Source organism: Catharus ustulatus, chromosome 1, assembly GCF_009819885.2.
Source record: "Catharus ustulatus isolate bCatUst1 chromosome 1, bCatUst1.pri.v2, whole genome shotgun sequence".
NCBI classification, from domain to species: domain Eukaryota; kingdom Metazoa; phylum Chordata; class Aves; order Passeriformes; family Turdidae; genus Catharus; species Catharus ustulatus.
This window is the reverse complement of record NC_046221.1, coordinates 124,014,060-124,029,660: the sequence shown is the minus strand read 5'-3', so window position 1 is coordinate 124,029,660 and position 15,601 is coordinate 124,014,060.

Here is a 15,601-nt window from a genome sequence, read left to right as displayed (position 1 = left end):
ATCCTGGTTCCCTAAATTGTCTGCCTCACTTTTCTCCCCTAATTTTCTTATATTCCTTCTTCAGTTTTGTTCTATTCTTCACCTCATCCACAGCAATTTCTTCCAGTCAAAGTATGAATCAATAACTACAGCCTTTCAGAATGACAGAGAAATGTATTTAAGGAGGGAAAAATATCCTACTAAAGATAAAATATCTTACTGAGATATTTACTGTCATTTACAGATTATATTCATTCAGTTTTATCAGCTTGCAATCAATGAGCCATGGGTGTGAAATTTTACACGTAAGTTTATCTTAATGTGGAGAAAATCAGAGAATGGAACTGCAACATTTTACAACCTCTAAAGAAGCCTGATTAGAACAGTCACAAACAATATGGATTCTCTGGAGTTCTCCTTTACGGGCTGTGAAAAGCTCAGATTTGCTGGTGAAGCTGACCACATTTTGCATCTCTTCTCTCAGGTTAATTTAGCCAGACTCTGATGATCTTCAGAGCTGCTATCAAACTAGTCAGGGACTCGGTACTGCAGGCCACAGCAATCCTACAGGGTGCTCCCTGGTCAGAGGTGCTCCCTGGAAGTCCAGCAGCAGCGACTGCTGACAACGCATCCCCCTTACACCTTGTCTTTATCCCTGGCTCCAAACAGGACACTGTGACATCTTCAAGGTCATTTATGAGAGTGACCTAGGGTACTTGAGTCCATGCCCATGTTTGAGGAGTTTGCCAGCCTGCTGTCTGTAGGCTGAGCTGCTGTAATCACTGGCTGTGAGTGTACAGTTAGCCCATCCCAGGTGTAAAGTGATGCGGCTTAACTGAACTTTCAATTTAAAGTTAATTGAAAGGGGTTAATGCTAAACCATATTATCTCACAACTGGAATGGGCCAAGAATGGAAAATTACTGTAGCTCAGCAGATGTGCAACAGCTTAGTAAACCTTCTTAATTTCATTTTGTTCTCAAATGTATCTGGCCCAACAAATATCATGACTTCACACAGCAGCTATCTTCCACCAGACCAAGGAAATCCCAGCGATGGAAAAAATTTTAGTGGGAAAAATTGGACTGTTAATGGTTTACATGCCTGAGGTTTGTTCCTACAGGACTCCCAAATGGCAAAACCATAAGAAAAAGGGTAAAATTTCAGCTTCTGAAAGCAAAGCCTTCCTGTGTATCTCAAAATAGTCACTTAAAACAGTGCCAGAAACTGATAAGAAAAGCAGATCCCAGACACCACTGCCAGCCCTGTTTAAAAAAAAATAATTTAAGGCCTTGAGCACTTTTTTCTTTTTTTTTTTCTTTTTTTTTTTTTTTCTGGGAGAATGAGTGACATGATTCCATGAAGAAACGTGAGCATTTCTGGGAAAGATCCATTTGTTATCTTTTGGCTGGAGTCTGAAGATATTTTATTATGATGCTGCAATGCGAGCAATCATTTAATTCCTGGGCTTTTGTCCTGTACTCCCACAGAACATCAAAGCAAGCCTAATGCCATTTGAAAGATCATAATCTAAACTAGAAGATTTAAAATGATGCCCAAGTCAACCTCATATGCCAAGAAGATAGGGAGAAAGTGTGATCTAATCAGCTGGCAGATTTTTAAAATATTTGTTCAGCATCTTTTTTTCTCCTAATCAAATTTACCAGTAGCAGGGGAATTAAAATAAAATCTGTCTGTACAGATATATATCTCACTTATCCATATTTTCCAGAAAAAGGACACTCATAGCAGAGATTTTATGAAAACTGAAAAGAATATTAAGAGCATAAAAAAACCCAACCCAAAGCAAAACAACCTTAGCATCATTCTTCAGATACTGAGGTACCAACATCTCTGTATGAACCAAATGGTTTTGTTGGCACACAGCCATACCAGAGCTCCTCCCAGAGGAGAGGGCATCCTGACTTAGGAAGCAGTTCAGGGAAAGTCAGGCTTGTTTATGCTGCTTCTGTCTGCCTCTGAGAGAAACTGTGGTGCACCATTAGGACCATCAGCAGGGGATGGGCTGTGTGCCTTCTTCCTACCAACAGCAGACAGATGTGTCTCTTTTGTTCAGTCACTTTCCTCGGTCTGTCATTTTTCCCAGGGACCATGACCATTTGCAGCAGCCTGACATGAAGGTCACACAAGGAAATAGAGCTGCTGTGCATTTGAATTTTGTTTTTAATTGGGTCTCATTAGGAACTGCAGAGGGCTTTTTTTTTTTTTTTCGCCTATCAAGTTCTGATAAGTGAAATCATCCCAATTGAAGCTACATACACAAAACTTGGGTTTGATACTCAAGAACAGGCACTGGAGAAGCCTGCATGGTGCTGTTGGAAAAGTCTTATACAAGCTGAGAAATACTACTTCTTCTAACTCCAAACTGCCCTTTCAGTTCTGGGATAAACACAGGAGGGGAAAAACACAAAGACTTCTTAAACTCTACACTCACTATATGATAATACAGAGAGGGGGCAAGATTGACAAGCATGTTTTCAGACAGGAAGCAATGCAGTCATCAAAGAGCCTACAATATTTTTTAATTAATAAGGGATCAGTAGGAGCCAATTAAATCATGGCCATTCCAAATAGAGAAGATTGCTTTGCTCTTTTTCCTGTACTGCTGCACAGCAGAGTCTTAAATTTGCTGGTTCCTCAAAAAAAAGAGTGCTCTGTGCCTTTACAAATTACTTCGCTTTTTTCAGTCATAACTAAATGACAGTAAAGAAGCAAAGAAAACTTCTTATTTTTCAAAATTTAAGCTTTAGTTATCTGGGAAAAGTTTTCTTCATCGAGCTTCATAAGGATGCAGGGAGCTAACACTTCAAAACATATTTTGCTCACTACCCATAAATACGTGGTCAAGCTTATTGACACTCAAATAATTTGACACCTTTCTCACATCATATTCAGAAGACAGGCAGTTTAGGGAAAAAATAATCTGTGTAGCTCCAGGTTATGTTGTCTGTTCCAGCATATCAATACCCTTGAAACTGTAATATATTCTATCAGTCAAATCAATCCCCTCACCTTTCCCAGGCAGACGCAAACCTTTCCTGAATTCCTAAAAAGGAGAACTTTCCCTCCTGCTTCCTTCAAATAAATAAATTCAGCCAATTCATTTTAATTGCCTTGGAGTGACCAGCTGTGCATCTCAATACTGAAGTTAGGCTGTTCTTCATTGCTGGAGTTACATTTTGATGCCACTCTAATTCTGTGCCAGAAGGCCTGTTACAGACACTGCTTCCTACCCCATCCTTCAGTCTGAGAGCTTAGAAGCTACCCTTCTTTCCTCTACACTTTATCTTTCCACTCCTGCATCATTTCTGCCTTCGTCTCATATTCTCCCATTCTCTGGAGAAAGCAATGCTTTAGCAATCCAGTTTTTAATAATCTTTAATAGAAGAAAATTCATGCTGCTCTCCCAGGCTTCTGTTGACATACTGCTGGGTTCACCATTCCTCCTGGTGAGCCAAAAAATTTGTGTGTTGCCAGGCTTGTATTCTTACACATAATTCAGGAAGCTTTAATTTTAAGATACAGGTCCCATGTGAGCGTTGTCTATTTCTCAGCATTTTGTAAAGTCATGAACTCCTCTGCATTGGCAAAGTTGAGACAAAAAAATTACAAGCTTGATTCTGCAATGTGCATGAGAAAGAGGTTTATAAAAAAGAAGGGAGTTTTAGATTCCATGCTCATTTTGCCTTGTCTCAGAAAGTGCCGTCTGATAAAATCAGCAGAGGTGCTGTTGACTTCATTACATATCTGCTAATTTCAGAGATACTTGCTGAGAATGTCGCTGACTTTAATTGCCATCTTGATTTACATAATTTTACTCCTTTACCACCTTTACATATACTAATTAGCAGGTTTGGCCTACAGTCTTGTATTTCACTGGTCTGCTTAAGAAGGTGGACGTACTACATGGGATCAATTATTTTTTCTGGTGCCCCATTCCCTTAGGGCACAGGGCATCACCGTGTGTGGGCACGATAGAAAGCTGACTCACATGCTGCAACCTTTCTATTCCTCATTTATTTTCCCTCAGGAAACCCTAGTAACTTCACATGATTTCTTATCTTCTATTCTTAGGATCCTTTCTGTGAGGAAAACCATCAGTATCAGGAAGAAGGCATCTCCTGAATTACCTAATAACCACAACTGTCCCATTTCTTAGCTGGTTCAGTAAGAGAAAAGTGGAGGAGAGGAAAGGGAACTATGCCAACTTGAGTAATATTCACAGTAAATGTCTTTTTAAAAAAGTACTGAAGTCTGCTGACTGCAGAATTTTTTTTTAAAGCCTGCTGTCAGGCTGACAGTGGAAAAAGTCCTCCTCACTCTCTTAGATGCACACTCACAGCCTCAAAGGATGAGGTGACTAAGCTGTATGTGCTTTACCGCTTTAGACCGGCCCTTTTGGATCTAATCTTCACCAGAATCATTTATAGACGGAAAATTAGTCACGTTATTTCTAAAAATAATTATCAATGAGATTTGAAAAGGATGATGGAGTGAAAAGACTAAACCTCCTGAAAAGACCCCAGGACATTCTTGAAGTAGCTTTTCTACCTTATTTTCTTTATACTTCTGAAGTGATTAGCATTTACATGTGAGTTTTTCATGTCTTTTGATTGGGAAACACTAGACAAAATATATATCTTTTTTTTTTAACTTTCAGTTTTCGTTCTTGGTCTGGAACAGACTTGATTATATGAACTCTGCAACAAGCTGGCCTGGCTGCTGAAATCTGCACCACTTTCATGGTAGTGATTAAGAACTTGGTGGAGGGTTTTATTAATTGTAACACAAAATGACATAAAGCAACCAGTGCAATTTCCCACTGCTATTTTTGTACTATGCTTTGAATCTACTTCTTAGGAAAATAAAAAAGCTCTTTGTGATAGGGATTATCTCCATTATATGGTTTAGTAGTGAAGTAGTTAACCATGTTGATTTCTACAGTGCTATATTTAAGTTTCAGAGTTAACATCCCTCTGAAACAAATAGAGCTGATTATTCTTTTTAGAACAAATTTTTCTTGTTCTGCAGACTGAGGTATTGTCTACATTAAGAACATTTGCACCATTATAACTACCCTAATTTTAGTCACATCAATCCCACTCCTTGATGTAGACGAATTATACGTAACCACATCAGATAAAGCATTATTTTATGGCTGTGCAGTCTGCTCATATTAGGCATTTTCAATAAAGAACAATTGAGTTCCATTAGTGCAAGGTTCCCCGAATGGGGAAAGATGATATTAATCACTTTGCACTATCTCTATGCAGGAAAAAAATAAAGAAAAAGAAAGAAAAAGAAAGAAAAAGAAAAAATAAAAAGAAGAAAAAAAGTTAAAATGTTTTCTGAAGAAAGTGAAGTAGTAATTTGAAAAGCTGAAACGACATAAAACTCTGTACCTGTCTGGGGCAGTCCCAGCCCAAGACTCTGGGGAGAGTAAGTTCCTGCTGCAAAGGGCTCTATGTTTAATAAATGTGGGTGCATGGTCAAAGGCTGAGGATACAAACTTTCAGAGCAGACTACTGACACAGTTAAAAATGCAAACCACCGCCTTCCACACCACCAGCCTCATGCTAAAGATGCTTATATTCCCTTGAGAAGGGACAGATATTTTCTGTTTGCATACTACCTAATACAGGAGGGTCAGCTACCACAATATAAATATTTAATCCTAATAACTAGGGAGGCAATATCAAGGGGATATGTTAACATGATACCTCTCTAAATCTCGCAGTGAATAAGGAACCACTCCTCTCTAAGAGGTAGTAGAATAGCAGTTGGACTTTTAAAATATAGAATCACAAGTTGACCAAAGCCTGAATTTCCAAGCCCATTTATGCTGTAGCTGAAGAGCCCATATTTTTAGCATAAGGCATAACATGCAGCAATTTTGCCAATGTAAGGAGTCAGACAATGAAGGAGGGGCTGGCAGCAACAAAAATGGGGGTTTGCCTCTTTCTCCCTCCCCTTTCCTCCCTGGAACACAACATATTTTTATCAGGAACAAAAATAAATAAACCCTCAGTTGTCTTGCTGTGCCAAATTAGTATTCCATCCATGAACTGTCCCATCAGGGAAAAATGCCTCCCTCACACACGTGTTCAGGATAGCACTGATGGATCTGAGGGCCTCTCCAAACACAGTGACCATCTGCTAGGCAAAACATAGGGGTCTGACAAGCAGGAGCCATTCAGCCCTGTTGTTGGGCCACATTATTACATATTTGACAAGGGTAATGAGAGGCTGTCATTAACCTTACATGACAGTCTCCACAATGACACACACTAAGGCAAGAACAAAGAGCAGAACTCAGTAAAAAGGCACCTACTTCTCATTTAACCCTGAAATTGTCAGACACCATTATTGCTAATGGAGGCTGGCGGTCCTGGGGTTAATTTCCATCTCTGTGCTCTGCTTGTTCTCTTTTTGAAATGTACTCCTCATATGGTTAAGGAAGCAGTTTTATCAAGGCTATTGGGAAGGCAATGCATTATTTATCATAACACACTGAGATGTAAGAACAGAGAGGGTCTCCTGGAGGAATGAACAAACAGACATATTTCATGAGCCCTTCTGATGCTCTGAAAAAAAAAATATTTCTGAACTCAGTCTCTGATATTTAAGGTTATCATTGCCTAAGTGTGACCTTTCTCTCATCTGCATTTTCTGCCAGGTTTCTGCCAAGCTTGAAATCACAAGACTGTTTTTCCTGGTAACCCCGTCACAGTCACCTGGCTTTATAATCGCAGGGAAATCCCATAGAGAAAGTTAATCAGTCGCCTGACTTTTAGTTGAACGACAGATGTAGGGTGAGACAGCACTTACAATTTCAGGAAATAAAAGGTCATCTGAATATAAGATCTCTGTCTCAGGTGTGATGATATGAGTTACGGTCCTCCAGCAAGTTATGAAGGTCTCATAATAGAGCTGCTTACCACCTCAGGAATACATCGATTTCCATGGTGACCTGCGGGCTTAACCTGGGACAGGGGTCCCTGGGAATGAATGCAGGCACGTGTTCAGATGCTTTGGCATATTAAGGACAAATGATAGGAGTGAAAGCGAAGATTATGCCTCACTGCAGGAGACTCAGAGCCGGTACAGCTGGGCGTTAGCTCACAGGAGTCACAAGGTTTGGGAACAGCTCGAGCCAATGAGAAAATAGGACATCAGGTGGTGGGTAGCTGCAGTACGAGTATGCTCTGAGCCATCGGGGGGAGGGGATGCCTTCTCTGTGGAGAAGCTCTCTATAAATAGCATACAAAAAGCAAATCACTTTCTTTCCACACAAAGAAGCAAATGCAGCAGCACGAAGCTATCCTTCCAGAAGCACTGGCTGGGAGGCTGAGAAGGAAGCTGTATGAACAAAAGATTAATACTTCTGTGGAAAAAGGTAAAAACTGTCATTAGAAGACAAACCATCCAAGAAGTGAGTCCAAGCAAGACTGTATTTTATCAGAAAAAGTAAAATATATGTTGTACAAGCACACTTCAGATTATTGATAGCTTTTCCAAATTTATTGTGCATCCTTACAGAGCTGGATGCCAACATCATGCGCTACCTTTTCTGCTCTCTCACTGGAGAATGTCCTCCTCCCAAGCCACCCACAGAGGAGTCTGATGTAAAATTAAATAAGTCTTGTTGCCATTGAATCAAACCTTTTTTGTTATCTAGCTATCCAGATTTCTTTTTCCATTAGCATCTGCATGATCAAACAGTTGTTTTACAACTATTCTAAAAAAGCTACTGAAAGGAATGCAGAGCACACACAAAACTGAGTCCTGCTTTGAAATTACAAAAATGCCAGTGAAGCATTTTTCTTCCTTTACCTAGCAGCTACAGCTACTGGCATTCAGTGAGCTGTGGAAGTACACAGTCCCACTTGTTCCATCTCTTTATCATGGGATAAGTCTAACCAGTTAGTATTCCTCCCCAAGAGATCTTTTTTCTGAGCTAGCACAGGACTCCATTCATTAATTTCCTCAGTAAATGTGCATGTCAAACCACTAAGGATGACTGAAGCATTGTGCTGCAGTACCATCAATATATGGATTGTACACTGTTCTCTGTCTTTCCATCTCTCTCCCTCCCTGCCTCCAGCCCTTACCCACCTCCATCCACTCCCTCTTGTTGTTTTCTTAATCCGTAGTCTGAAAACTTCTTAGCTTTAGCTCAAGACAGAGTAATGTGGAAGTCTACCTTCATCATCTGAGTTGTAATAGACTGGTATGATCTCTAATAATTGTAAAACAATATGTCTTAGAACCCGCTGATGGGCAGCCTTATCAAATTTCACTGCTTGTCTCTAGCACATACAATGAGAATGAAGCCAAATTACTCCTGACTTGAATTTGTTAGGCTAAGACTGGTGGAGATGCTCACCTCTTTTTAGTTCAAACTCTGGTCATATGCCTATGAACAATGGGAAATAGCAGTGGTTTGAAAGACAGTAATTCTTGCTAGTTTTTCTGAATATTTTATGTGTTAACCTTATGATAGGCAAAAATGATGTATGAATGTAGAAATATCATTGCTCCTAAGGAAATCTTCAAATGGAGTATATGCATAATATTCTAGTGGCTTTTATTTCTGTGGAGAATTTGAGGAGTTAGTGTTATCAAGATCCCTCAGGACAACAAAGAAAGATTTGATATGTCTTTCCTTAAAGGGAATTTTAAAAGGGTTCTTTAACTCTAATTAGCAAATCTACTTGGGAATTCTTAGAAATAATATTCCATACTCAAAAATGAAAAATGCAGTACAATTTTCAAACAAAACAAAGTCAATTTCCTGTTTCAAGCACAAAATTCAGACTTTAGAAAGGACCAGATTTGGTGGCTCCATATTAACATACAGTGAGTTCCCTCAACATGTCCAGCATTTAACCTTTTATGAAAAGGTCATCACACTTACCTATAAGTGTTATTTCCTTATTAATGCAGTTATTTATGGGCCATTCTCCTTGTGAGGCTATATAAAACTGTTACATTTTCATTTAACATGAGAGCTGACAATTAAATGTTCATTCTATTAATTGCCAGAATTGCTTTTCATTTTCTTTTTCTAAAACTAGTTGCTTTTTCACTCCAATATTTTGTCATTTATCCTATTTTGTATAACCTTATAAGAGATACATATACTGGGTAAGATCCTTCCTGTGTTATGATGTTAGAGATCACCATTGTATAAATGGTAAAACTGCACTGCTCTGCAGTCACTTAAAAGCTACAATCAACTTGCAACAAAGTCAAGGAAATGATCATAGAATCATTGAATGGTTTGGGTTAGAAGGAATCTTAAAGCTCATCTAGTTCCAGCCCTCCTGCCATAGGCAGAGACTCCTCACACTAGATCAGGTTGCTTAATAATGTCAAATACGGAACTGTTACTGGAACACAAACGAAGAACATAATAGAATATACCTCTGTTGCATTTTGCATAACATTCAAGAACAGAAATTATTTTTATCACTTGTCCTAGTTACCTTTACATGCCCAGCCTTGGACTGTAAATCTGTTGTGTAGTTCACTGTTTATGAAATAGATGTGAATGAAGGATTTACAGTAAATTCACGAATACAAGCCGCACTGAGTATAAGCCGCATCTCTGGGTGTTGGCAAATATTTCGTTTTTTGTCCATAAATAAGCCGCACCTGAATATAAGCCGCTCTGTCGTTGGCAGCGAGGACCCGTGTGCAACAAAGTTGCCAAATAGTAACAGAATGGCGGCAGGGCGGGGTTTACTGGCTCAGCTAAGGCTGTGCAGGCTCGGCCTGCTAGGGGCTGCTGACGGGGCCAGGTAGCCCAGCCCGGTGCTGCCACTCGGCGGGGCCACTGGGGGCCAGCCGCCGCTGCCACTGGACTCGGTCACCACGGCCCGGCGCTGCCCTGTGGTGGCAGGCAGGGACGGAGCCCCCCTCGCTCCCGTGGCGGCGGGCAGGGACGGAGCCCCCCGCCGCCTCCCAGAGCTGCAGCAGGGGCGGCCCGGGTTCCCCCCCTCTCCTCCCCGGGCCGCGGCAATGGCAGCGCGGGGCCCCCCTGTCTCTCCCCTGGGCTGCGGCAGAGGAGGGAAGGAAAAGCTCTCCCTCCTCTCTCCCCGCCCCCCGTGCTGCCTGCAGGCAGCCAGGCTCCACCCGTGGCGCAACAGAGTAACGATTTGTAACAATCGCAAAATGCCGACTTTGCAGCTGCTCGGCTCGGCACCCTGGCTGGCACTTCTGAGGTTGTAAATGTCAGAAAATTATTCACATATTAGCCACTCCTGATTATTAGCCGCATTTCTGGTTTAGGAGCAAAATCTTAGTCAAATTGGTGCGGCTTATATTCGTGAAATTACTGTATATTATAGCCCTTTCTTGCAGTTTTCAAAGAAAGTAAAAAGGCAAAAAGAAGGGGAAAGAAGAAACAACTATCAGTGTGAACAGAAATGTCTGCTATCCCAGAAAAAAAAAAAAAAAAAAAGAAATTTGAGTATTTTTGGAATATGGAACCATATAAAAGGGTTCATATTTTAATCAGGAGAGAGTACATTCTACATCCGTGGCATATGCTGGCAAGCCATGCAAATATGATGTTCTGCCTTTAAATTAGCTCCAAACACTGTCACATGAGTCAGACTAAACTACGTTTAATCAGATGCCTGATGAATTATGAATGGGTCTACCAAATGATTGGACCATTAAGCATTAGATGAGACATAACTGCCCCAGATGCTTTACCTAGGGTAAACTTGGTTATTTGTGTTCCAACTTTCTAAAAGTGGAAAGACTTAACAACCAAAATTTGTTGATAGTTAAGAGCCTCCAGGACTGGAAGCTTGCTTGCATAAAGCTAAGACAGGAATTGCAGGATTGCAATATAAAGGAATTTAAAAAAAAAAAAAGCTATTTATGAAGAAATACACATTTGTTATCACCTCTGACAGAAATATCTTGACCACACTCCGTTGACCACACTCTGTTGAGTTCCACTCAACTCTGTTGAGTTCCAATTAAATAAGTGAAGAAGGTCATGAGGTAGAAGCGTCCTCTCTGAGGAAATGGCAGACAACTTGGACTTAGACTGCATTTCCATATAAAATCATGAAAATTACAATCCATTCTGAGCCAGGAATTCTAAGAAAAGACAATAAAATAGCACAGGGATCCTGCCAGGCACTATTAAAAGATTAGCAAAACAACTCTGTCACTTAAATTGTAGTTTTAGCTTTCAAAACAGTAGGCAGCATTGCAGATTTTCAAGGTCAGAGGTAAAATGACTGATTGACAATGAAAAATTCTGACCTTCACTGTGGTGAGCGATGACTGTGATGAGAAAAAAATGGTCTCACCCTCCTGGTGTCAGGGCAGTTTCATCAAAGGGTAGTGCAAGTAGTCCAGAGTTTAGGTTGTATTCCTGTTATTCCTCTCATGAAGGACTATCAGGTTGTTATAGTAAGTAGCTATTGGCAGTGTTTCTGCCAGTGTTTCCCAGTCTATGCTGCTGGAGGGAACACAGCCCTGCACAAGACCTAAGTACACCAAGTGAGACAAGTCAGCCTGGCAGAACACTTGGCTTATTATGGCTCTAATATATAAGATTCAGATGCAAATACAAAATAACCAGCTGCTGTGGTGTGCCTGAATTCAAGGCTGTGAAGAGGGAAAAGTAGGTAGGAGCCCCAGCAATCAGATAGGTAGCAGCAGTTGACTGGTGAGGAGCTGTGTGTTACAATTCTCTGTGCTGGTGATGGATATTTGCTCTGGAGGAGGAACTTACTGGAGGCTGCTTCTACGTATCGTATCACTGCAACTGTCCTGGTTCCCTCAAGCTCTGCTGAAAACCCTAGAGGAAACATCACATCCCTCCCTTCACTCTTGCCGTGTCTCATCATGTGTCCCCTTGATAGCCCACAGTGATTTGTTTCCTTCCCACACAGAGGTCTGTGGCAGTACACTCCCTTTCCAAACGCCTGCTGTGTTTGCAACAGCCCTCTGCAATTCCCCTCAGCACAGTCATCTCTGTTCTGCTTCTTCTGATCCTCACGACAGCTCCCTCCAGCTGCACCTTTTCACCATGTGTCAAGGTGGAGGAAAGTTTTTGTGCCAGCAGCATCTCAGACAGCAGGAGTTTCTGACAGCCCTTGGCTCACTGCTGTGCTGAGGTCAAGGGTAACAAATTGCTTCTCTTGAGGAGTTATGCCTCCAGCCAGTAGCAGTCCACAAGGACACTGATGCTCCCTGCTCTTTGTGTTGGGAGCTCTGTGGTGCAGGAATACCTGCAGCAGTTCAAGTCTGCATGGAATTCTCCTGCTCTAGGAAGAAAATAAACCACCTGATTTACTGAGTTCTGAGGACTTTTCATAGGAAACATGTTTTCTGGTGTTGCCTGCTGGAGTCAAGGTTTTAGGGCATTGTTTTCTTTTAGTTAATCAAAACTGGTGGTCTCTATCACAACTAAAGTATACATGTAGAATCTGTATCACAAAGAGAAAAATACTCAAGAATCAGATAAAGGCCCAATCAAATGTTCTGTGAATATCTACGGTGTACATACAGGAAACAATGTGTTCAAATCAGGGTTCCTCCACCAGGCTACCAGGGAACTAGATTGATTATTTGTGCCCTGAGGTTTTTTTTCCTTTCTAAGAAGAATAAAATGCTACAAGGAATCATTTAGTTGACAATAAATGATGGAACTTCCAAAGGTGGGTTAAACATCATTTTCTGCTCATGCTCATGTTTCTGAAACAGGTCACTGTCCTCTGCACATAGAGAACTCTGCAGTCCTTTAGAGTCATAGGCTGTGCTGAGATGGGCTTCTTTTGTCATGAAATTAAGAGAAATACAAAACACACAATACAAGCACTATCTAGTAATCAAGACCAAATTATTGCATTGGTTAAAAAGGAAGATACCTCTCTCCAACTTGTTTTAAGAACCCACACACAGTCTCTAACATATTCTTTCATTGTCAGGCAGGTATCTCATTTCTGTCCTCGACACCTACTCATACTGTAGTTTTGTAAGTACTGGTAGTTTATTGATGGTATTTACACATCTTCCTACCCTGGACCTTCTCCTAACAGATGACTAGGGCCCATCTAAGTAGTGACACATCACAGTTGAACAAATTTGTGATTCTGTTAGTTATTTGTGTCCTGAGGAAGGCATGAATGACTGTGTTGTATTTCCTGTCCAGTCACAAAAAGCAAAGTAACCTTGTACCATCTCAAATCATCTAAGCTGCTAAATCATGGCTCTTAATGCCATTTTGCATGCTGAAATAGGAGTTATCAGCAGTTCTATTGCTTTGAATAGGAGAGTCAGTGTGCTACCCCTACACTGCCACTATTTCATAAAAGACTGTCACAATCACACAAACGATCTCTTCTCCAAGAGCCATCTAATACTGCAAAAAAAATGCTGGGACCACAAAGGATTTTGAGAGTTTCCAGGAATTTCTTTTGTCTCAAGCTTCTCAATTCAGCGCCCTTCCTTCCCTCTTCGCCTTGCCAGAGAAATCATTCAGAGGATGATTGCTCAAACTATTACAGGAACAGAGGCACCAAAACCAGAATTTGGGTGAGACTGAGCGCTAAGTAATTGCTCTCCAGACAGGCTCTGCTCAGCTTCACCTTCCCTCATGGGAGGCCTGTACATTTGACTTTGACTGTTTCAGATCTTCCCCTGTGCATCCTCCACAGCCTCTAAAAACCTGGAAGGCTCAGTCCCAGAAGAGTCAGAAAGGTGACATACTGCTCCCCAGACTAGCCTTCACAGGGGCTCAATCAACACCTGCTTTCAGAGTCCAAATGTTTGCCCACATTTGGGTTCTATGTAGTAGGGTTATCTCTGGGTTCTTTTAAGAAGTGATCCAGGAGGGTAATATGTACCTGTCTGAAAAGCCATGGGGTTAGTAGTCAAACTCAGCACAGGCAAAAGCAAATTTCAGCTTTCAGTCAATCCAAGGGGGTAGGACCCAATTCTCAGAAGTTTTCCGAAACTTTGCAGCAGGGAAAGGCAGGAAAGCATTTACCAAAATCATCTTGTTGAAGCTCTGCCTCCATTCAGCAGTAAATGCAAAATGTACTGCACCTTGATTTGGCAAGGCAAACCCCCTGGGCTCTACAGGTATAAATTACTTTGCTTCAAACTGGCTTCTTGGATTGCAGATAGCAACTTTTACGCATGAGAAAAAAAAATGGCTATATTTCTTTTTAGCAAGTAAACAAATTCCTAGCACACACAGGAAAGTCTGGTACCTTCATTCTTCACCTTTTATTGTATGTTTGTATGTTCCTTTCTGCCAGTAAAGCACTGTAAAGAGAAGATGGTTGTAATCAGATCATTGGCTAAAACAGCTGATCAATAGCAACTGCATATGCTGCAAAGAGCCTTTAATGGCTCTTAATCCCCATTAGGCTGATCTGGAGGAAGTTGAAGGGGAAACTGCATCACATTTCAACCATTTATAGCAGCATCCTGGTACTTGAGCAGCTTTCAGGGAATGGGAGCATTTGTTCTGAGGTGCTCTGGGACAGTCATCAATAGGATAGGAAACTATTGCATCATTATTATCCAGGAAATGCTTTGGGGATTCTCCAGAGAATTGACTCCAAGGGTTATAATTTTTTAACAGGAGCCTATGTTGGGTGAACCAGCAAAGTACCATGTGAAAATTTTCTACCACTGGTAATAAAACATGTTTTGGGATGTATTTGACATGAGGTATAAAATCAAAAAGACTAGTTTTAATTATGTGAGCCACCATACTGTCTTTAGGAACATCTTCCAAACCAACATTATTCATCTTCCTGACAAGCTACAGTGCAGACACATAATGACAGAAGTTTCAACATATTCTTGGTTTTCTTCCTCACTAAACCAAATAAAAAGTCCACACCACACTCTACAGCACACCCATAAGTAGTTTGAAAACTTTTTCTTGTGTCTCCCATGTCACTCCTCTGTGCTGAAACAAATCTACACATTTGCCTTTCCAGCCTAGACATTTTGTTTTGCAAAGAGAAAAGAGCAACACTAGGAATAAGGACCTAAAGAGTGTATCACTCATTCCATAGCTACTAGGCATTATCACAGGATTCAATAGGAATTTGTAATTAATTCAGTGTTTAGTTTGTCTGGTGATGTATCTTGCCTTACTGACTTTGAGAAACATAAAGCCTTTGAAAACCAAATTAAGTTGCAAGGTGCTTAACCTGAGCAGCGGGCTGTGGGCAATTAGCCCTTGGGAATGATCAGTTTTGATTCCAATTGCATTCAATGTGGCAAGTGAGGAAAGCTAGATAAGCTTGTCAGGGCTGTGGATGAGATATAAGGTTAAAGAAACTATGCTTCCCAGGTCAGGGATCTGTGCATCTCTTTCCTCTATATATACTTGGTATGTATTGAAAGAAATTCAATGAAGACTATTCCACTGACGAGATCTAGAGCCGTACAAACCACAGTTTCTCTTTACCGAGAGAATTTTTAGCAGCATATGGACTCTTGGATATCTGTGTCTCTGGGGTAAGTCTAGTGTTAAATGACATCTTTATAAAATGGTACTACTTCTGCAGGTGTGTTGAGTATTGCTTTAAAACGACTGCATTGAAATA